The sequence below is a fragment of the Eptatretus burgeri genome, chromosome 9 (genome assembly GCF_056783735.1).
Source record: "Eptatretus burgeri isolate ZD-2024b chromosome 9, Ebu_testis_v1, whole genome shotgun sequence".
Classification (NCBI taxonomy): Eukaryota; Metazoa; Chordata; class Myxini; order Myxiniformes; family Myxinidae; genus Eptatretus; species Eptatretus burgeri.
In genome coordinates, this window is record NC_140969.1 from 25,933,021 (window position 1) to 25,957,758 (window position 24,738).

The following is a 24,738-nucleotide window of genomic DNA, read 5'->3' on the forward strand; positions in this document are numbered from 1 at the left end:
TTCACTGTTGTCCAAACTGTTAGTGAAAATGTGTTTTGTGCCAAGGTAGTACATTGCTCTTTGAACTCTCGTCTGGGTTCGACTTTTTGACTGGACTATAAACATGAATAGGTATTTCAGAAGTGATGAGGTGTTTGCCAAAGTAAGCATCGTTTCAAGCCGAGTCGGACTATTCCAGCCACTATTGACCTGGCGGCTGTAGCATCTTCGACAATGGAGGATGTCAATCAGCAGAGGCGATTGCCAAAGTGTGCGTGGTGTCGTCTGAATGCTGAGAGCAACGCACTTCGGCGAGTTTATAGTACAGCAGTCAACTGCCCCTTCTCTCCCACCACCTAACAAATATCCCTATTATTCTGGTATAAACAGATGAAGTCAGCTGTGTTGGAAAATCTTTCAAAAAAAAAAAATAAATCCATTAAATATCCAGAATCATTTAGTTCAATTCCAATTGTTGTATCGATGAAATGAAGGCAGATTTTCAAATCAGCTGTCCACAGCCACCTCAAAATATGGCCCATTTTTACTTGTGAGCTTCACTACACATGCGAAGCCATTGTCCCCCTTTCACCTGCATCTTTTCTCATGCATGGAGTCTTGGTTCCCTTTTCCCTACTTCCAGTCTGTTAACCCTTAATCCTCTATTGTTCTGATCTTCATGAGCCTCGATAACGCTGTGTGTGTGTGTGTGTGTGTGTGTGTGTGTGTGTGTGTGTGTGTGTGTGTGTGTGTGTGTGTGTGTGTGTGTGTGTGTGTGTGTGTGTGTGTGTGTGTGTGCACTATATACCCATAATCACTCATGTATAAGCCGCACCTTTTTCCCAGAAAGATATGATCAAATTTTGGGTGCGTATAATCCACGAGAACTAAAGATTGACCTTCATTACTGGGTGCCGCCATCTTAAAATGCAGTGCATTGCGGGATATCTTATGCAACATTGAACGGAATTTTAATTTTTTTTCTGAATAACAATTATTCCTGGAGTTCATTTTTGGGGTGCAGGTTATACGTGTCAATTGGTATTTTCCTGAGCATTTTACCTGAAAAGTGCTCTGCGTATTGTACACAATAGCAGATTATATACAAAAATAGTTGTTTTCTTTATTTAACCAGACTCAGTGGCGTAAATGGGAAGAGCGTCCGCTCTGAGTTTGAGAGGTCGGTGGTTTAAGCCCAGGTTGAGGAAATACAAAAGACTTAAAATGGTACCTGCTCCTTCTTTGCTTGATGCTCAGCATCAAAAAGGACAGAGCATGGACAAGCAACGCTGGGAATGCAATGGTAAACCATCTGGTGTAAACCTCACCAAGAAACTGCTTCAGCAGCATCAATGCTCTGCAATTGTATTTTTGTCATATGTTGCATATCAGATGATTATTTGTGTTGTGTGTCTGAACAATGCAGGATGGTGTATACGTGGTGCACTTGACGGCGACCTGTCTTGTCTGGGTTCGATTCCCGACCCGATTATAAACTGTCTGATTGGTCCTTCGCTGGCAGACAAACATTAAGCTGCGTGCCCGGTTTGCTAACACTACCTGGCAGATGTTTAAGATCCTACTGTGTCTTTCATAAAGAGTAGGCAAGTGATCTCCAGTAATCTGAACAAATTACAAATTCCTGCCCTAACCACTTTCAGTTGAATGTAAGGCCTAGCTAGTCTAGTCGACTTGGGATGACCTCGGAGGAAGGTGGAAATAATCAAGACATTTGAAGAAGCAGCGGTAGATATGTACAGTACGTGTCAGATAGATATAGATCAACATTTGGACCAGGTTTGGTGAGTTAACTTAGTTGAAAGGTGCAGTAGGTAAATCAGCTGTAGTGAAGCTGGACTGGACCATCACAGCCCCTGGTGATCCTATGGTTGTAGAAACACCACTGATTGAGGATCTCAATCGACAATTGATAGCATCCGTCATTTTGAAATATTTGTTACATTGTTGCTCGGCAATATTAAAGACCGCAACGCGACTTTCAAGGAGTTCAAGGCACCCGCTGACCTCCAACGGACCCGCCATTGCTCTGACTTGGTATCACCTGCATAAACATCTCTTTCGTTGCTCAATGAATCAAATCAAGATGGCATAAGCAATATAGCCTCCTGCCAACTTGTGTTATCTCAGCTGGAGGAGTCGACGAGGCTGGGCAAGAGTTCCACTCCAGTAAGCAAACCAAGAGCCACTCATAGGGTCTTCACGACGTTGAAATCACTGACAATTTGTTAACCAAAATGAATGGCCTGTGTTGATGTTAAGATTGTTAACTGGTAAATATGGTCGGCACAAATATGTGTTTTTTTCATGGCGAGGACAACGCAAGGCCTAATTGTGGGACATATATTAAATCAACAATCATTTTGCTCTTTGACTAAAAAAACAGCACCAAAAGTATATGCATGATTTTTAATTCATTTTAAAATTGCTCGCTTTGTCTTTGATTTTTTTTGGAAATTAAAGTCCAGCAATAAGCGGTGCTCTCTACAAAAAAGAAATCTACTAGCAGAACAGCCAACGTCACCTTCTCGCCAAAGCACAGCTCACTATACCCATACATCACCAGGACTGCACCACTGTAGAGATAGTCTGTTGTTCCCAGCTGTGTCTCGTCATCCAGCTTGCTTTGTATGGAATTCAGGTGTACTCTAATTGAGGCTAGAGGTGGGAAACTCAACCTGTGACCTCCCTTACCGTCACGCACCACTTGGTGAGCCGCCAGCACCTCCAACAGGCTCTACCCAAGTACACGCCCAGTGTAACGTCCATCTGAGGGACAACACACACATTGATGAATCACCCTGCCTGTGAAACACTGGGATGACATGTTATAGATGAGGAGGGATTCAAACCCAGGCGAGACAGCTGAGAAGCGAGTGTGCATACCTTGAGGCCATCATGTCAGCCATGCTGCTAGTTATTAAGTGTGGCTAATTGCAATTAGCATAATTGGTTTTCTAAAATATTCATAATCCAATTTTAATCATCGGATATCCTTGCAAAAAAGCAGGAAAAAAGTTCAAATTGAGTTAATCCCATAATGACTGTATTTGTTGAAATGACAAATGACTGTATTTGTATAACAAGAACATGTCACCAAAAAACCCCCCAGAAAATGTCACAAACTGTTCAGAGAAGGATGTTCAAATGCATTCGATCAAATATACAATTCAGTCAAACAATTAAAATTTGAATGGAAATGCAGTTTCATTTTTGACTGTGCAATGAAATGCAAGGAATTCCACATTTGAACCATTGTCCATCCGACTGTTCCATTCTTTTGAACATTTGATTTGAACCGACCGTTCCATTCATCTTATGATGGTGTCCATTCACATTTTAAATTGTTACGACGACTACAATGACGAGCACGACCACAAAGGTCCAAATTAATTCCACCTTCTCTTCAGGTCGACCGAGGAATGCTTTTGGCCCAAGTCTTTCACGAACCGACTGGCTAGGACTGACATTCGACTGAAAGTGATTTTTGGCTGGAATTCTGAATTTGGTCAGCGAGCCAGGGATAACTCACCAACTCTTCCTTGTGGGATCTTTAACGTCCACCAAGCACTGACAACAGACGGGACACCCAGTTGAACAGTTTACAGTCTGGTAGGGAATCGAACCCAGACTAAACATCTCAAAGTGCACTACCTCCACACCGTCCTGTCGGATATTCCGCATATGGAAGACAGTGGCCTCGAGATTTAAAGTGGGGGCATTCATGTCCAAAGCGCCGCACCTTCGCGTTGCCTTTGATCCAGGACTGCTCAGCCATTAGTCTCAGCAAAGTGCTCCTCCTGAAACATATTACACAGCGCCACCATTTTAAAATGGTGGTGCGAGGTGTTCTCGCACGAACAGATAAATGTATCAAAGGCTGGAAATGATTCATTGTGAGTACTTTGGAAAAAAAACTTAGAGACTAAACAGAAAGAGGATGTAAGTGAAGAGGTTTTAAAATAATTGTTTAATTATTTAATCATTGTACCGCTTTGAACAAACCAAAATGTACCTCCACAAAAACACATCACGACAAATAAGCGAATCAAAGAATGCTCTTGCACACACAAGCTTAAGTCCAATTGGAAAAGTGTTGGCAAGATGTTCCCAGTGGCTCCACGATGCCCATTGAGCGGTGAGATGAGAGATCGGGTCTCAATCTCAGGCCAGTTCTTCAACAGGACGAGATTCGAGGAGGTGTTTCTCCAAACGAGGAGAAAAAGCGAATTCCTTGTGATCTTCCCACGAGGTGGCGACACAACAAGGTAAAAGTGTTGGCAAGATGTTCATTTCTTTTCTGTTTAGTAGATCATGAAATAGGGCAGAAAGACAATCAGCATGAAGATGTGCAAGATGGTCGACCTGACTATTTTGTTACTTACAAAGGTCCCGGCATACATGTATGCCTGATGTTGGCTTAATGGTTCGGGTGGTAGGCTGGGGATCCGAGGATCCTGAGTTCAAATCCCACTCGGCTGTTGAATTAATACCAGGTGAGGTTGACTCTGCCCGTCATCCTTCTGAGGTCAGCAAAATGAGTGTCAGCTTGCTGATATCCTGTGTCGGAGTGGCGACTCATCCAGGATTGTGCCCAATAGCCAAGGAGACTGCTTCAGCAGCATCAACGCTCTGCACACAGCATGGTCCTAATGGATGGATATACATGTCGAGCAGTTTACCAAGAACACAGAGCTTTGGCTGTTCTTTAACAAAAAATAAAGTTGGAAGTATTTACTTAGAAGCAACACTGAATGGGTTCCTCGTAACATTTATATCCAATTTATACCATACCCTCACCCCCAGGTTTAATCGAACCTTCACGACCCCCTCCCTCCCCCTACTTCTAGAATTTGTCCCCAGTCCTCTTCCTACGTACCTGTACTTGCCTCAGCACCCCCTATACCTCACCTACCTTGCTACAGATTCCTCCCAATCACAACCTTCCCACAAACCCGTGGCTTGCTTTCAAACGCCGCACCTGTTCGCGAGCGCATCGCAATGCCATACCTTTTCAGCCAAAGCCACTTGACACCGCATGGCGTACACACCTTGGGATTTCATAATGAAAGATTCCCACAATGAGGAAACACCCAGGCACGATCCCAACCAACACCTGTGCTCTTATGGCATCGATATTGTGAGAACGCATTTGATGTAAAACAATTAATAAAGGAAACACTGCTAGGCTAGAGGACCGTATGTAAATATCCACCCTAACAAGTCAGTCAAGCTGGGCTGACATGATGGCCGAGAAGTATGCATACTTGCCTCGAAGCTGTCTCGCCTGGGTTCGAATTCCTACCTAGCTATAAACTGTCATCCTGGTATTTCACACGCAGGGTGATTCATCAATGTGTGTGTGCCATCCCTCGGATGGACATTAAAAAAAAACGTTAAAAATGAGTGTGCCATCTGCTGGAATTAGTTGGTGGGCGTTAAAGATCCCACACTGTCCCACCAGGAACAAATTTCAAAATGTCTGGCCTATAACCTCTCGGCTCCTCTGTCCCAAGAGAACAAAGTGCAAAAGGGTCAAACCTCAAGGGGGTCGCTATGCCCCTCAGCTGGGCATGCAGATGAGTCGTAGCAGTCGTAAAAAAATCTCACGGTGTCCTTCGCGCGAAGAGTACGCGAGTCATTGTCGGCACTCTGGCCAAATTACAAATTCATGCCAAAACCCACAGGGGGGGGCACTGCATCAGCGGGCACAGCTGCGCTCCCAGAAATGATGCAACCAGCAAACAGAGACTGCACATGAAATTGATGAACGAACTTCTCCTGCACTCCCTTTTTCATAACTACGATCCATTAAATCCTGTTGAGGAACTCTTGAAACGTCTGCACCTCGCCACACTCTCCGGTGCTTTCAAACCTTTGCTGAACTATGGTGGAAACGTTCTCCCTCCCGCACGTTTGTGAAATTCGGCAACAAAACAAAAAAAAAAGAACTGTAATAGTACTTCCAATAGAAATACATTCTGGCCAATTTCATTGTCCTGACGAATTAAAAGGAGTAAGCAATTGGAAGACATTCCAGCACTGCATGTCACAAAAATACAAACATGCCTGTGCGATGACGCCTTTCCATTTTGACAGCAAGACTTTCAAGTTTCTTTTATTAGTATCCTGCCTTTTTAAGCATGTAAGCTGATATAGGCCGAGATGCAAATATTTGATGTAAAATTGGTTGTTCATCCCTGCGGCTGTGGGAATTGCCACCGATTGAATGACGGGGGGGGGGAAAAAAAACACTCCAAAGTTTTCCCTTGACTTTGAACTCTTATCCATGGGCCCAAAAGGCGCGTGAGCACCTGTTTGCAATCTCAATGCACGCTCGACACTCGGAATAGATGCACTTCGGAGGTGCGTCCTACACAATTGGAATCCTGACGGCACTCGGTACGCCCCTATCGTCGGGACCCTCACGTGGGATTGGAACCGGGTTCCTTAGAGGCACAGCCGGCACAATGGGCACTCTGGCAGGACTGGTGTGCCTCGGCGGCCTGAGTCCATGTGGATCAGAGCCGGGCTCTTCCGAGGCATGTCCGGCAGAACGTGCACTCCGATGTAATGGAACCTGTTCTGCCCCTGGAGCTGGGACTCCCCGTGTGGATCAGATCTGGGCTCTTCATCGGCGAGGCCAGCACAATGGGCACCCTGGCCAGATCCGATGAGCCGCCGGCAGTCAATAATACCCCCCCCCTCCTCCTGTCCACGATCGGAACCAGGCTCCGAAGAGATGTGTCCAGCACAATGGCACCATGGCTGGATCCGGACAGCCGGGCCCCCCTACTCCACAGATGGGATCCTCGGAGGTGTATCTCGCATAATGGACACCCTCGTGAGACCCTGTACATCATCGGCGCCAGGGCTGGGACATCCCAAGAAATCAGAATCGGGTTCATACATCTGTCTAATTAAGTCACCATTACTTCTTTTACACGTAAAGTAAGCACAGCGACATAAACTATCTGTCGGCTTCATCAACTGAAGGATGCAAAGGTATGCCAACTGCTCTGAGATTCAAAGTGAAGCTGTCATTTCGGGCGTTAACCCTTCATTAAAGCAATGGAAGGCCACCTCACCAAAGGAAACCACACCTGACGTGGGTCTAACGGCATCTCTTGCTCCTGCGACAGGTGAATCCTCGAAACGTCAGCTTTACTTTGCTTCCCACGGCAGTTAGTCTGCCATTTTCAACCTTCAGTGGATAAAACCTATTGTTCAAATTGTCTGTTGACACAGACCGACACCAGCTTTGACAAAGTCTACAATATTCCTTTGACCAAGACCAACTTACTTATTTCTTTGTCTTTTGTAATGTGGCGTCACAGAAAAGCATTTTTGTTTGACCACGTTTCAAAAAATGTTGATGCTGCATTTTTCTAGGATTTTTTTTTTCGGATTTTTGTAGGAAACACTGCAATAGCTTTTGTAAAGTTACATGTGCAGGAAGCTGGATTGGTTTGCATCAGTAAATCGACGATTTTGTTTAACGCTCTGATGTCGATATAACTTTGTTTTTTCAAAAATATGTGACAACTCCGCACTATCCTTTGATGTGATCCATGTACTAGAGTACTGTACTTGGGTTTTCCCAAGTTTTACTGCATTTCTTATTTTTAATCGCCATGATTGAGTCACAATTACAAGGCCAAACAGCTGTTCCTACTTCAGCTCCCAGGTGACCACAAAATCCTTCATTGGTGCCTTGCCATTTCATTTTGACTTTTCCGTCTTAACTCGTGCCTCCCGATTGGGTTCTACATCACGTATAACAATTTCAACTCTTGCATTTTATGAGTCTTTTTCTTTAAAACAAGAGCCGGGACCAGCTGCACGTCCGATCAAAGTCGCGCGTACGAACCCAGTAGGACCGAGATCATGACTGGCGAGAGAATTGAACAGGTGACAAGTTCACTGGTTGGTGGGATCACGATGCCATTAGGGAGAGATGGGGTGGCACTTGTTCATCTTCTTGCGATTCTTGGCTAATTTATCCGCTACATTTGGTTTGGTTTCCATCACCTGGGCAATAAATTAATATGTACAGGGAAAAGAAATGAAGCAGAGACAATTGTTAAACAATAGAACCCGCAAGTGATTCTTCTTCACGACTCAGTTCATACAAAATTACTGGTGTGGCTTCATCACCGTCCCTGAGAAATGCCGCAGGGAAGGCGGACAAGGACTACAGAGCTGTTTGCATCCCAATGCGATCGGGTGATTGCATTCCATTGTGGTGCAAAGGAATGCTCGTCGTACATACCAAACACTTTGACTTGGGTGGACTCACACCAAGTGGGGAAATGACCAAAGTTTGCGATTCGTAGTGCGAATGCCCCCTCGCCTCCCTACTTCCGCCCCTCTTATTCGATGCTGGGATTTCATCCTCATGTAATTGCTTAAGCTGACCCTACAAAGCATTACAAGTGATTACAAATCACCTAAACGTCTCATTAGGGACGAGTGTAAGCATTTTGACATGTAAGTGCATGGTGCAAAAAGGTTATTAACTCTGCAAAGCACATCAAATGCTTCCAGATTCTGGCAAACGGGGGGTCACAATCACAGAGAGCAGCGAATCTCTGCAAGGTGGGAACAATTATTATCCTTTTATGAGCCAAGGATGGTTTATCAATTGCATGGGGAAAACCATATTGCAGTAATATCCTTGGGACAAGAAAGCGAGCGCAGGTGAGGATAGCCACTCCAAACAATGGCCAGGCCTCATCATCTCACTAGACCTGGTTCTACTCATCCGTTTGAATAAATATAAACACAGCTTTTCGGATACATGCTTTACCCCCAGAACATTGTCCACCAACATTTGCTTTATTACTTCTGCCAACGAAGGTGGACTGAGGTTATATTTTCACCCCTGTCATGTTGGGTCGCCGAAATAGGTGACCCTTATTGTCAGCAATTCTGTCTGTTTATTTGGATGTTTGTTTGGATGTTTGTTCGTTTGTCATCAGCATAATTGGTAGTAAACGTGGGCGGATTTTGACCAAACTCGGGTGGTCGGTACATCTAATGACCTAGTGCTTTGGAAATTGTGATGGTTGCTCGGGACGCTTTGGTTCCCAAGCAACAACCAAAAAACCTTCAAAATTGGTACCGTTCACGCGAAATTGATTTCGAAAGCCATTATCCCACGTAGGGTTATGCAATTTGGCACGAATGATCTACAGGTGATGCTCTATCAAATATATTCCGTTTTTTGTGATATATGGAATACTTTACACGCAGCGCCCCCTACAATTAGGGTATGTGCGAAAATTGAAGGCCCCCTAGCGACCAGGTGAGTGCATCGATATGAATGAAACTTTGCAGGTTCATGGTACTCAATGAGTACTACAACTTTGCCTCAGGACATATTGACCGATTTCGCTTAGGTCAGGGATCAAAGGTCAATTAGTGCAAAAATCGATAATATGCAAGAGCTGGAGGTGCTTTCGCGCCAAATGCTACTCCTCCGCGGATTATGGTTGGATGGTCATGAAAAATTCACACTAATCGTCTGGAATACATTGTGCACAAACGATCGAGCCGAATTTTCGATTTAGTTCTTTGTTCACCCACAGCACCCCCTCGAACTTTGGGGATTTCCGATTTCAAACCGCATTTTCGGTACTTTTCATTCAAATGGATACCGAGTAGTTATCAATAGATGGAACTGGATGAGATTTGATATGCATAATCTAAAGGTGATTCCCTATCCGCTATATGACATCCATTTTGCTCTATATCTTATAGTTTTCATGCTCGGCGACCCATCGCCGCTTACCGGCTTGTCCATTTGTTTGTGTGTGAACATGGTATTGCAAAAAAGTTGTGCACGGATTCAGATGAGATTTGGTGGAGGAGTTGGGTGTGTGACAAGGATGAATTGATTCGATTTTTGTAAAGATCCGGATCCGGTTACAAGAGTTTTTCAATTTTTCAAAGTAATTCTTAACCATTGAGATGTGGGCCCAAAAATGATTTCTAGCATGATATTTTAAAAAGTTGTGGATGAGTTATGACAAAACTACATGGATGACTTGGCTTGGTTAGGTAACAATAACATGCCGATTCGATTTTGATTCAGATCCAGGTCCGGCCGATCAGTGGGATACAAAACATAAAATGTTCAGCCTGGCGGAGATACTGTACGTGTTCTCGTGCCGTTCTCGTCTTCGGATTGGAGAGGAACACACCTTTCGGATCATAAAGCGCATCCTGTTTACTTATGTATTGACTTAACTAAAGAATATATTTATTTGACGAGAAAAGGATTTGCTTCATCAACATGTATAGAACACATAGAACCTGCAACTGGATTCCAGATCCAATTCACTTAATCAAATGAAAGACCAAATGCTGCATTGGAGTCATCAGAGGGAACCTCGAAAAATCAAAGATAAGAGTCATCACGAGGTTAACTCACACCTCCTTCTTTAACCTAGACATAGGTACAAGAATAAATATATATTCTTGCAGAGATGCCATGGGACTTACACTCAATTGGTTGCAGATGAGCCTAATATCCTCTCTAGAGGTGGCAAAGGGGCAACAACCATTTTGACCTTGATTTTATAGGCTGACAAAAACATCGAGTTCAACGTAATGATGCATGGGTAAGAGGGATGATCAGTTCGATCATAGCGAGAGGAAGACAATTATTGATGATCATTAAACCAGCCCACTTCAGGTGATACTTTTAAAAAATGAAGGAGATGGAAAGAGGAAGAAAACATAACATAATGGAGGAGATAAGGGTGAGAAGTCGTTTGAAGGACGAGTCAAACATTTGTTATTTTTGTGAATTACATATCCCCTTTCCTAAGTGGTGACAATAGCACCGTGCATGAAACAAGATGACTGGTTTATATATTGTGAATGTAATTGTTATATTCTTAGAAATAGATGATATGATATCGCTCCATTCTCTGATTCAAAACGATTCCAAGACCTTCATTGTTTTGAGTCTTTCCTTGGGAAATCAGAACGTCACTCTTCACAAGGCCTTTGACCATAGCTCAACAGAGCATTTGTCTCCCATAAGGGCTGGAACCCCAGCAGCACAGATCTCAATTCTGGATTCTGTGTAATTCAAAGCTCTCATTATTATTATTGGAATCTCCTCCAATGAGGCTGGAGCACAAGAACTGCAGCTCTCACATTGCAGACAAGCCGGTTATCAATCTGTTTTTGTTAATTGCCTGTTCTCTGGTCTTATTCCCTATGGTCTTTCATCCCTCGACCCTCCCTGTATCGCCTTGAATGCAAGAGATATCAGTAACCCCCACCTTTTTAAAATTCTAAAATAAACCACCTTCCCTCACCTTCGAACAAGGCTCATGGAAGAGTAAAGGGCAACACAATTTTTAAAAGCAATGCATACATAGTGAAGGGGGTATATGGGGGAAAGGGTTAGGGTGAGCAGGGTAACAAGCAGGGAAGTAAAAAAAAACAGGAAAGAGAAAATGCAGCATTATGTCCAAATGAGGCCCACAGAAAAACACGATACGGATATGGACAGACAAGCCCAGCACAAAAACACATATGAAGGCACACAACGAGATGCACAAATTACTGCACATACATCAACAAATTTACACAATTTTTTTTTAAAACATTGCAAGCTATTCCCTTATATCAAGCAAACATTGCACCACCTATTCCATTTTATCATGTCATCCCCATCCATACCCACAATATTTTACAGCTCCCATTAACCCAACGAAATCCAACCCTCATACTCACACGTTAGTGTTTCCTCCCCTCCTCGCTCTCTTCCTTTCATTTTCATGCTTCTTTTGTCCAACTGTCAGTTCATCACCTTTTTACCCTCTGTCACCTCGCTCCTGCATGAAATATGTCGTTATTAAATCGCGATGGTAAAATTTGATTGATAATCAGGTATCATCATCACTCGCACAGTTTTGTTCAAATTAACCGACGATTGACTAAGGTAATGAACAATTAAAGCAGGATACACCCGTTGCACAAACAACCAGGACAAGACACACCCAGTGGGACATAGCAAGGAAATGTTCAACAGTCAACAAGATCACATCATCTCCACAATAATAATTATTCATGTATTGTATACCCATTAATTCTGCAGTCAAGTATGCCTTTCCAAGTCCGAAATTATCATTTTGTTGCCAATTTATACCCTCAGTCTCCTCACTACTTCAGGAGTTTAAATTTGTATCCAACAACAACTAAAACTAGAGAGTTCATAGAACACCCCTACCCCATGCAGTATTGAGAAAAAGGACATAAAAGGGGTCATTTCAACTATTGCTTTGCATTTCCGAGCACGACCTCCGCTAGCTTTGTTCGTGAACTTTGAATAACAGGTGCAACGGCAACCATACGAAGCCAATGGGTCAAACGAAACAATCCAGAGTTCCACCTTCTGCTAACTCTTCTCAGAGAAACTGAAAATTTTGGAACTATTTTTGAGGAAATATGTTCTTAAAGCCGCTGTCACACCTTGACGATTAAGCCAGCGTATGCCGACGTATGAAAAATTTGTCTAAAACGCTGGCACACGTCAAATACGTTATGGGTTAGTTTTGTATACGTTAAGAGCACCCTGAAGCACGCTGGCATACGTCGTAGTACGCCGAGCTCGTCGACAAATTTTAACATGCTCAAAATTTTTGACGTATGCCAGTGTATGACGCACACGTTCTGCATACGCTGGCCATAAGTTGTAGGCACGTTACGCGATCGTTGACACACGTCGACACACGTTACTTGTAAGTTACTCATCAGTCGAAACACGTCGAGTAATGTTTAGCGTCAGTGTTCCAGATTCCACGTTTTTTTTTTTTCTCCGGCATGACGGTGATGTTGGCACTTCGATTTCTAGTGCGGTTATAATATAATATAATTAATAGGCTGCCGTTCAATGATTTAAATCATAACCGCACTCGAAATTGAAGTGTCAACATCACCGTCATACCGAAGAAAAGAAAAGAAAAAAAAAACCATGGAGTCTGGAACACTGACGAGTTCCTCCTGTGTGAAGCCCATTTTTCTATACCAATTCCCATAAATGCTGCCAATACGCCATTATACGGTAGCTGCAAGTTAGAAACACGTTCAGTAAGTTCTGTGGTCATTCGGAAGCGTCAAATACGTCTACATACGTCAATATGCGTTGGAGATACGTTACACATAGGTTCAAAGCACGTTACTCATAGGATAGAAATAAGTTTCGGGTATGCTAAACATTACCTCGACGCGTTTTGACTTATGAGTAACTTACAAGTAACGTGTGTCGACGTGTGTCAACGATCGCGTAACGTGCCTACAACTTATTGCCAGCATATGCGGAACGTGTGCGTCATATGCTGGCATACGTCTAAAAAATTTTAGCATGCTTAAAATTTGTCGACGTGCTCGGCGTACTACGACGTATGCCAGCGTGCTTCAGCGTGCTTTTAACGTACACACAACTTACCCATAACGTATTCGATGTGTGCCAGCGTATTCGGCAAATTTTTCATACGTTGGCATACGCTGGCTAAAACGTCAAGGTGTGACAGGGCCTTGACACTTCGATCTCTCGTGCGGTTATGATTTCAATCGTCGAGCGGCAGCCTTTTAATAGGCTACGCCACGTGATCGTCGGCGATAAGCTGCCGCGCGCTATGCATACATTAAGACTATCTTTGGGCATAGGTTGTGAACGCCAACAACACGCTAAGCATTCGTTGGTATAAGTTATCTATATGTGATTGAAACGTTCTGTGTACATTACTAATACGTTATGCATACGTCCAACTCGTTATGAATACGCCAAAAACTGAAAAAAACATCAATAGTTCAGCGTACGCCCGCGTTTTACATACATTTTGATACGTTGCCATACGCTGGCTAAAACGTCAAGGTGTGACAGCGGCTTAACAAACAGATCTTTTGGACGAAAGTAGCTCTGCAGTTGCATTGCTCGGTGCTGTCAATTTTGTCTGAATTTTGCTGTGACTCCACCCTCAGAGTGCGCGGCAAATTGGCTTACGTAAAAGTTTGCCCAAGTACGACTAAACTGAAGGTTTTTGGAAGTGCAAACAAAGTGATTTGTGTTCTACAGTGTTCAAATATATAATTCAATGGAAATAAAATAAAAAAAATTTGAAGGCTGTAGGAAAAACAAACAACCACTGAATCAGAAATTTACCATCGTTGATGCACCCTCTTTTACACCACCTTATTTAACACATTACATTAGTTCTTCATGTCTGTTGTTTGTGTCCTCTCTGATAGCCCTAACACCAGTAAGTTTAATGTTTGGAATGATTTTCAATCTTGTTGGACTGTCAAACGGACAGACTGAAGCAATCGCTTCACCATGAGTGCGCATGCGTACTCGGGACAAGATTCCGTACAATTTGCCAAATTCAGACCCAAAGTACTGCGAAGCTGCAGGTTCGTGTTCCAATTCATGTTCCGATTCATGTTTAACCGTGTTGAAAATATAAAATTAAATTGAAATTAAGTGGCTCCTCGACCACCGACTGACGTCTGTCAGAAAGACAGACAGAGTGAACCAATTACTCAACCATGCTTTGCGCGACACGTGCACGGGGTAATAAAATCGGACAACTACAGGTTATGCAAGGTTCAAACAGAAAGTACACATCATCGTCACCTTCTCTTGGGATGCAAAAAAAAATAGTCACGATACCCATAAAGACATAACAATGTATACAGAGTAATCCCCAAGCATATCTTCAAACACTTCAATATCCCAGACTCAGAAAAGTCATGGAAGAACAAACCAAGGGCAATCATCAAAAAGGAGGACGGAGAGCGCATGTATGACCTGATCATCCCATCCAGTGTGAACATTGAAAACAAGGCATCGCGACCACACATGCTCAGGTATAAATAGGAAAGGATGGCATTGGTAATTGGGGTGATTGTACCCAGTCACTTTGGCCTAAATAACGTGGTAATTCGAAAAATGTCCAGATACTAGGCATGGAAAAACAAAATAAACAGAACCTGGAATCTGAGGAGTACACACATTGTGCCAATGATAGTTACAGCAACTGGAGTGGGAAAGCAGAACCTCACGGGGATTTTGAAAACGATACCAGGAAGTGTTACAACTCAAATTATTAGAGGCTGTGACAATCATATGCGGTGATAGTCATAAAATATCCCTCAGAACAAATATATTAGAACAGAACGAGCTTTGGCGATAAAAAGGTCAAAACATCACAACTCGGTCCTCAAAAGGTGATCCTAATAAATAGAAAGAGTATACCTTGGATGCCAGGAGGGCTCCACTCCACCTTTTGAGACCCGCTCAAAGCGATATAGGAGAAATAATATGGAGACATTTATGACTCAACACGGTACATGGGACTGTGGAACCTCTGGCCTGTAAGTGCTATTATAACCACGCCATAATAATATGAAGCAAATATTGATCACAGCATTGTCCTGTAACCACATGAGAATAAGGACCCATTGAGTTTGTTTAAAGGTGGTTGGCTTAATGATCACTTTGATAACTGCCCAACTGACTGGGCAGTCACCGTGACAGCATCCAGGATGTGTGTGCTAACCGCACCACTGCGCGGCCACAATAGCAACAACCTGACCTTCGGCCCTCAAACAATCAGCTGGCTTTGAAGGCAACGTGAACAGATCAAAGGTCAATCCTAAGACTGCTTTACACCCCATTAGCTGAGTGGTCCTCAGCGGCTTTGGATGTAGTTGCCTTTATCTGTAAAGAGACAGTGCAAAATAAATTTGCACTACAGGGTGTAATTGCTGTAGATGTAAAAATGTAATTTGGGTTTCGTTAGGATTCCATGACATATTATCCATCGTCACCATCCTATTTCTATCGCCTTTCATGACTTGGCCAGTTTTGAGGTTGTTCAGCGCACTGCGATTTCTCCTTGTCTACAAATGCTTAAACTGTCCGACGAGTCTCTCTATACGGGTGTGTATCTGTAATTTTATCCTGATAGAATGCTGGTCCTTTAGCGCTGGTCCAAAGAAGTAGACACTGGTCCTGATAGAATCCTGATAGAACCCGAGGTCCACCACAAGATGGCGACCGACATTAGCTCCACGGCTCGTTAGAGCAGGAAATTGTAATTATTCAGGGTGCCTGCACACAATGGCCTAGTCTTCTTCAAAATATCTTAACGTAATCATCTAATGCTAGAGGATGGCACACAAAGAATAACTTCCCATCAGATGCACGACACACTTTGCAATGCAATGCTCTGCCTGCGAAGGACCAGCGAGAATATTTATAATCGACTTGGGATTCGAACCTGGAGTAGACAGCTCAAAGGCGTGTACACTACCTCTGGGATATCCTGTCAGTCCATTAATTTGATACAGAACTTGGCTCTTATGGAAAGACAGGCACACATAGTGCTATAATTTCATGCAAGTGCATCTCACCCTTGCATCAATAATGGGTATTGTTATGCAGAAGGCAAGGCTCATGGAGGAGATTCATGCTCGAGAGAAACAGCTTTAAAGACTGAAACAGGGTAAAAGTGAAACGGGCAGATAAAAACATATGAACACAATGTAAACAATTAATTGAGAGGCAATAAAGGAAGAAGAGGAAAATTGATTAGCAAAAAAAAAAGAAGAAGAATACAATCTGGAGAGTGAGGGCAGCAAGAGTAGAAAAATAAAACCCAGCAGGGGCCAGGATGGGAGAAAGCATGAGGTGATGAGGGGCAGCACTTCTTAAGGACTGCAAGAAGCGGACGAGACAACAGACACAGGGAGTCCATTTCACAGGTTGACAGACCCATAAGGAATAAGGGATGTAGGTGAGCGTTCAGCTTAGAATTGAGGAAGCTAACCAAGTGCTGGCTTCTGAAAGAATGTGTGTGACCCCCACAGGGGTGGTTGTTAGTCGATGGAAGGAAGAGAGTGGGGGGGGGGTGGTAGAGTGAGACCCCAGAAGTGAGAGAATAGAAAATGCAGTTCATCAACCTGCTAGGTCAATCCTGGACTGACCTGGAAGGTTGATGAACTCTGGCTTGTAATCCCTCGCTTGTAATCCCTGGAGAACATATACCTCAACTGACCGAACAGGTTGAGGCATAGTAGTTCCAAGGATTACAAGTGAGAAATAAAACAGTTGAGGTGTGCAGACAGGATGAGAAGACAACTTTTAGATTCAGCTACATGCCGAGATATTCCAATAACACAGAAAATCTTGTGCTCGATCATCACCTCCAGGGATGCAACATGAGAAGCAGCTGTACCAGCCCAGTGGGGACCCGTACTCCATGATACTTTGGTGAAGGCATCACATACTATAATGAGGGGTGAGCATTTAAGAATAAACTTGGTTCCATGGAGAATACCAAGGCATCAGACAACCTAGGAAGGCTGTTTGGAGATGTGGTCTGATGGTGAGGCAGAGGAGCTCCAGGGGTTGAACATCTTCCAAGAGTCGTCCAAAGAAGTAGACAGTGGGGTTGCCAGCTAATCCTTGTGGTATGACATTTGACTTTCCTGAATTGAAAGATCTTTAATCTTGGGGAAGCAAAATCATTGAGTTCAACCCCAAAAAAAATTATTGGCATTGATGAAATTGTTTTTGATTGCATGTGGTCCTTTTATTATTTTAACTCTCAACTCCTAATCCTATTTTTACCAGTTTAAAATAGGATTGGGAGTGAAGGATCAATCCTGACTTTAACTCAACATTAGGATATTTATGAACAGATTGTTTGCAGGCAATGTACGAATCAGAACATGAACCGGAAAACGAACCTGCAGTTCAGCAATACTTTGGCTCTGAATGTGTCCCGATCGCACATGCACAGAGAGGAGTGACAAATTTGTTTTTTTTTTTACTCTGTCTGCATGTCTGGCAGTCTTGAGGAAAAGGACATGGGAAGGGTCTTTTCAACTCTTGCGTTGCGTTTCCAAGCATGAACTAGATTAGCTTTGTTTGAGCACTTGAATAACAAGCGCGATGGCAACCAGATGAAGCTGATAGGTCAAACAGAACAATCCAGAGCTGAACCATTTTTCCAACTCTTAAAATGGAGAAACTGATGATTTTGGAACGATCTTTCAAAAAAGATGCACAAAACAAACACATCTCGTTGACGAGGTTAACTCTGTGGTATCATCGCTAATTGCTGCCATTTTGTCTGAATCTCGCTGTTACTCCACCCTTAAAATACACGGCAAATTTCATTGGTCGAGACTGCGTACAATTTTGCCCATGTACTGTTAAACTGGAGGTTTATGGAAGTGCCAACAAGGCGATTTGTGTTCTACATTGTTCACGCCTACATAATTCACTGAAATAAATAAATAATTTAAAGGCTGTTGAAAACAATTTAGATTCAGACCAGGTCACTCTCTGCTGGATATGCTGCTTCTGCTCTCCCAACAATGGATGGAGGTCCTCAATGCCAGACATGAAATCAGAGTCATATCCCAAGACATATCATATGTTTTCAATATGGTCTGGCACCCAGCCCTGCTGACCAAAATCTCTTCCTATGGTATCCAAGGCCATATCCACTCATGGATCACAGACTTCCTCTCCTGTCGCAGTCAACATGTGGCCCTAAATGGAGTACTCTCATCCTCTCTTCCTGTCCAGGCTGGAGTTCCTCAAAGGAGCGTTCTGGGCCCTGTTCTTTTTTCTGGTTTTCATCAATGATCTATCCGACTCTCTGGAAAATCCACTTTATCTCTTTGCTGGTGACTCCACCCTCTGCCGTACCACCTGTCATCCCTCAGACCAGCAATGCGGCAGCTGCTTCACTCTCCAAAGATCTGGATAAAATCACAAGCTGGTCCAATACTTGGAACATCTTTCAATCCTGACAAATCTCACACTCTCACTATGTCTCTCTGAAAGGACCGTCTGGAACCCCCCTCATCTACTTTCTCAACAATCCTCTTGAAGAAGTCCTTTCATTCAAGCATCTGGGTCTCCCTATCTGCCATGATCTTTCCTGAGAAACCCACATTTCCAAGGTGGCCTCCAAAGCCAGTCACTGACTGGGCATCATCTGTCGTGAAAAGTCTTTCCTTGGCCAACTGAGCTCCTGACCGCATCCAAAGCTTTTGGCTGCAGCCTCAGGGAGTACTGCTCTCCTCTCTGGACTGGTGTTCCCACCTCTCATCTTTCTTGGCTTCATGCTGTGGAAACCAAGGCTTTTAGGATCATTGGTATCTCCTGTGATGAGGCTGAGTCATTGGGTCTCTCACTCTCTCACCATAGGCAGGTCGGTGGTCTTTCTGTCTTCTATCTTCTCCTCTCTGACCTCACCCCCCCCCCTGCTCTGTCTGCGATATGTCCCTCCCATATTTCCGCAAGGCGCTCACGGTCTGCCAACAACCTCTTTCTAGTAAAACTACCAAAATCAAGAATCACTGGTCACCTTCACTCTTTCATTTCTCTTTTTCCCCACCTTTGGAACAAATTCCCACACTCTCTTCAATCCCACTCTTCCCTCCAGGTCTTTAAAACAGCTGTTCACCACCATCTCTTATCTTCCCCCATCCAAATCCTCAATCTTTTATACCCCCGCTAATCCACCCGAAACCCAGACTTCAAATTCCCTGCTTTCCTTCCTGAAAGTCCCTGTCGTGTCAGGACCTGAAATTCCCTGTGGTGTCTGTCTTGTTTACCCTGTGTACCCCACCCCAACCCTCTCCCTTCCATAGATCTCTTCATGTCTCTGTTCCCCACTGTTTTGTCCTTCCCTCTCCTGCTCCCCTTGTTGTACATTCTGTGTGTTAGCTCTCATATGAGCCTCGACAGCATGTACAAAAAAAAACAAAAAACAAAACATTCATTCGGAGATTTACTACCATCGATACACTGTTCTTTTACAGCACATTATTTAACGCTTTACATTCGTGATTCGTGCCTGTTGTTTGTGTCCTTCATAACATCCCTAAACAGTAAGTTGCCTGTTTGGAATGATTTTCAATTTTGTTTGACAGTGAGATAGGCAGACAGACTAAATCAATGACGTTACCCTCTCCGCACATGTGCGATTGGGACGAGATTCTGTACAAGAGACCAAATTCAGAGCCAAAGTACTGCTAAACTGCAGGTTTGTGTTCCGATTCATGTTCTGCAGTGTTCAAGATGTACAATTCAGTTGAAGGTAAGAAGTTTCTTGATCATAAAAATAGAGTGATGGAGAGACAGTAAACCAATTGCTTAACCCCACTTTGTGCTTCGAGCACAGGTTACTAATAATAATAATAACAACAATAATGATAATATTAATAATCAATATTGTCCTGATAGACTGAGTCAATACATATTCTGAACAGCACTGCATGGTGATCAGAGACAAAAGGTTTGAATAGCAATGTCATGTGATATCTCGTGGAATGAATCCAACACAAGATGTGTTGAAGCGTCAGTCATTCAGGGCAAAGGTGGTCTAACCCAGCTGCGTGGCAGTGCACGACTCCCAGTCCGCCACACTCATGGGTGGAGGGATCTCCTCGCCAGATGCCTGGAGGGAGTATAGCCGAGCTTCACATACCATACAAGCAGCCACATCCATCTCAGATCGGAGTGCATACAAAAGGTCATCGCTCTCACAGCCAGATTGATCAATTAGGCCGGCCGACCACTGGGTCGAGACTGTAGTCTGTCCGCATTCAGTCAACTGCTCGAGATGGATATACAGACCACGATTATTATTTACCGGCATGCTTCGTATACCATCTGGGAACAGTTCTGCCCAGATGTGGCTTTTCACTCGATGAACCAAGCCGGCTGTCTTTATAGTTTTGTGCATGCTTTGGGACGTTCAAGTTCGGACAGGGTGAATAAACCAATCAGCCAATCTATCCGAAGCATAATTCAGTTGGAATTAAATTATCAAACAACCTGATGGTTGCATCATCATTCATCATGGCCCAGTAGATTAAGGTGAACATCGACAATTTACAAAGTTTGTACCGGCACACAACAGACGCCACTTTTCAAAACGCACCATGGGAACTTTAACGTCCACAAACAAATGTGCATAGACTGGACACCCTGGTTAACATCCTCTGCATGACACAATGCACTCTGCCAGAGAAGCATCAGGATGATGGTTTATCGTCGGGTCAGGACTCGAACCTACACGAGATCGCTCAAATGGGAGAGCGTGAACCGAGAACGATCAATTGCCTCTTGATTATAAACGAAATGTATGATGGTGAGAACAAGACAGACATTCAAAGAAATGATACACCAAGCTCAGCAAAGGTTGTAGAACTTCCAGGCATGATCTATCATCCATATGGTTTGTTATTATAAATGAGCTCGATGTTTGTGCATTGTTTGCTGTTTGTTTAAGAGAATATCATATAGACAACTTTTCCTGATTTGCCCCTGAGATACCCGAACACTCACTTATGTGTGCGTGCGGTGGCAAATGCAGTCCCACACTGAGCACATATGTGTGTGTAGGAGGAAAGTGACCACACCTGACTCATGTAATTGACAAAGGCAAGGCCCATGAGAACTCAACCCTTTATCTTGAAAAGGTTCTTCTCATCTTGCCGTTAAGCTTCCCTGTACTTTTGCTTTCGTTACTGACCTATCCCTCGACCCTTTACCCCCGTTCCCACATCAGAAGTCACTGCTCATCATCACTCTTTAAAACCGCGGCAGGTTCTCAGTTGGATGAATGACGCAGGGAGAAGAAGTCACCCAAGGGAGCCATGTCCGACGTGGGTCTAGAATGGCTATCAAAAACTTTTAAAGGTGTTGTTACCTGCATATCACAAATCCAAGAGCTTGGTATTGGATAGGTCCAAAGAATGAACCCAATAATCATAATGATCATGAGTTTATTGCTATATATATATATATATATATATGTGATGCGCATACAATGAGAAGTACTTTGACAGTGTATGCTGAAACATTACATTGAATAAGAAATAGTTTCAGATGGACAGAGATAGATAGATATAGATTCATTGTGAATAGAGAGCCTTAAACAACAATTTGGTGTTGAAATGAAATGAGAAAAATGAAACAAGTGGCATGGTTTAAAATATCCAGAACGTCACAAAACTTATGACACAGATTCATTGAGGGTGTGGATTGTCGTTTGGTAAAAGCTGTCGTGCAAGCGATTACAGTTGGTCTTGATGGAAGGATAACGTTTACCTGAACGGAGAAGTTCAAAAATGTCGTGCCCTGGGTGGAACTCATCTCGGATGATGGCTTTCGCTCTTTACGCCACTCGACTGGAGAACAGGCTCTCGATGGAGGGCAGATCGCACCCAATAATTTTACGAGGAGTCTTTACTATCCAATTGAGTCGGGATCGGTCATACTGCATCAAACTGCCATAACAGACAGTGACAGACAGTCAGGATACTCTTTATCACTGCCCGATGGAACTGAATCAACACAGGATGACCAACACCAAAACTTTTCAACCTTCTAAGAAAGAACAACCATTGCTGAGCCTCCTTCACACAGTGGTTGGTGTATATCTTCCACTTAAGATCATGAGAAATATGTCTCAAAATTTTAAAGAAGTGACATCTCAACTTCAGCATTGTGAATAACCAAGGGTTGAATGGGAGTTTTGTGTTTTGCAGAAGTCAACAATAATTTACTTTGTCTTCACAACGTTGAGTTTGAGATTGGTTAGAGAACACAATTCCACACAAGTTTTTCCACTTCATTACGGTAATCACTTTCATCACTGTTGAGAATCAGGCCAGCAACGGTCGTGTCGTCTGCATAAGGTGTGTACTCCCTGGAAAAGGGAGGGTGGGTGTGATTCGGTGTGCTCACGTTTGGCAGAGGTTGGGGAAAAGGGAGCGGGGCTAAACGTCATGCACATCCACAGGCTGTTACCAGCAAGTTACCACGTCAAGGCTTGGAAAACCGAGTGCAATGCAGTAAAAATCTGGTGATTTGTGTTCCTCGAAAGGAATTACAAAAATTCTCGAATCGAAATAAGAAAAAAATATTTTCCACCTACGCAATCACTATGAGCAATCATACTCGATGAGTCGAGGAAAATACTTCGCAAGGAGCACATCCTTATAGTGCTGAGCAATCACATGATCAACCACATCAAAATGATTCAGCATTTCCCATCATCAATCATATTATCCATCCTTCAGCATTTCCCATCATCGATAATATTGTACATCATTCAGCATTTCCCATCATCGATCATATTATACATCCTTCAGCATTTCCCATCATCCATCAGATTGTACATCATTCAGCATTTCCCATCATCAATCAGATTGTACATCCTTCAGCATTTCCCATCATCAATCAAATTATACATCCTTCAGCATTTCCCATCATCGATCATATTGTACATCCTTCAGCATTTCCCATCATCGATCATATTATACTGTTGTGGGCCGGGTATCGGTGACGAGCAGGACCGCTAGTTGAAGCAGCAGAGTCGACTCCACCGAACACCCGGAATTCAGATCGTTACCCTCGGATAACTCCGAAGGTACGGGTCCCTTACAGGATCGTGAATCGTCAATAATTCAACCACGTGGTACAGGGTTACTTTCCAAATTTCAAAATACCTAGAGGCCCACATGGCGAGCTACCGAGGAATTCACACCCTCGATGGAGCTCGAACGGGGCGAGCCGTTTCCGTGCTCGACCCGTGCATAACCCAAGCGGATGGTTACCGAGGTCCCGTCGGTCCAAATGCACAACTACAGCAACAACGGCCTTTTTAATCACCCAACACGCACCGTGCTAAACCAATGAAGGAAAGGACGAGGACGAGCTGAAACATTCAACAATAGGGATATTTATTTACAATAATCGGGGGAACGAGGGAAGCACGTAAGGGCAGAGTTATCACGACTAAGCAATGCAAGTATGTACAAGGCAAAAAGCACTTAAACAATTCCTACTTATAGACTGGGCCCACAGACACACACACGCACACACAAAAGAAACAGACCCAAATGGTCTTTATTCGGCTCTCCAGCCACGGAGGATAGTTCGGCTGGGAGTCAGGATGGCTAGCTACCTTGCCGCGAGTGCGCGGCTGGACATCCACCCCTTCCCGGAGCTCCGGTCACCAAAAGACGGACCAGGGCAGCCAGATGCAGACCAGCGCCAGTGACGAGATGAGGCCAGACCAGCGTCGATCAGACCAGACCAGCATCGAGAGATGCGATCTGAGAACCAGACCAGCGCCAGCGAGATGGGACCAGACCATCGTCAAGCTGCGATCAGAGAACCAGACCAGCGCCAGCGAGATGGGACCAGACCAGCGTTGAGCTGCTATCCGAGAACCAGACCAGCGCCGAGATGCGATCAGAGAACCAGACCAGTGCCAGCGAGATGGGACCAGACCAGCGTCAAGCTGCGATCAGAGAACCAGACCAGCGCCAGCGAGATGGGACCAGACCAGCGTCGAGCTGCGATCCGAGAACCAGACCACGCGCTCGAGCTCACGGGGCGTAAAAAATATTTGTTCTCCTTTCTTTCGTCATCCTTCTCGGGCACGGTCCGCTCATGCGTGGCCTGCTTTATTGGGCGGACTGCGTGTCGCGGCTCCACCTACTTGCAAAGGACTGCCCCCGGCTCTGATCCGCTCGTCACCCATTGGCCACAAAACGACGCATTCTCTCATTTGGCGCCAGGCCAGAACGAAACGCTTCATGAGGGCATGAACAGCGCGGACAATTCCTCGAGCAGTGTTGTTGTTGGCATTGTCATAAGTGTAAAAATCCTATCTATAA

The 24,738-nt window shown here is 43.9% G+C and overlaps 1 long non-coding RNA gene across 6 annotated transcripts in view; it reads right to left on the minus strand.

The window, feature by feature from the left end:
- Positions 1–673: 673 nt before the first annotated feature.
- Positions 674–24,738, minus strand: part of LOC147019750 (uncharacterized) — a 36,136-nt gene continuing 12,071 nt past the window's right edge. For 3 of the 6 annotated variants that reach the window (XR_015061506.1, XR_015061501.1, XR_015061505.1), the window contains 3 exons: positions 22,160–22,338; positions 11,752–11,852; positions 3,804–4,629 (listed from right to left, as the gene is read on the minus strand). This is a non-coding gene — a long non-coding RNA (uncharacterized LOC147019750). The other 3 variants (XR_015061503.1, XR_015061502.1, XR_015061504.1) reach the window with 3 other exon arrangements.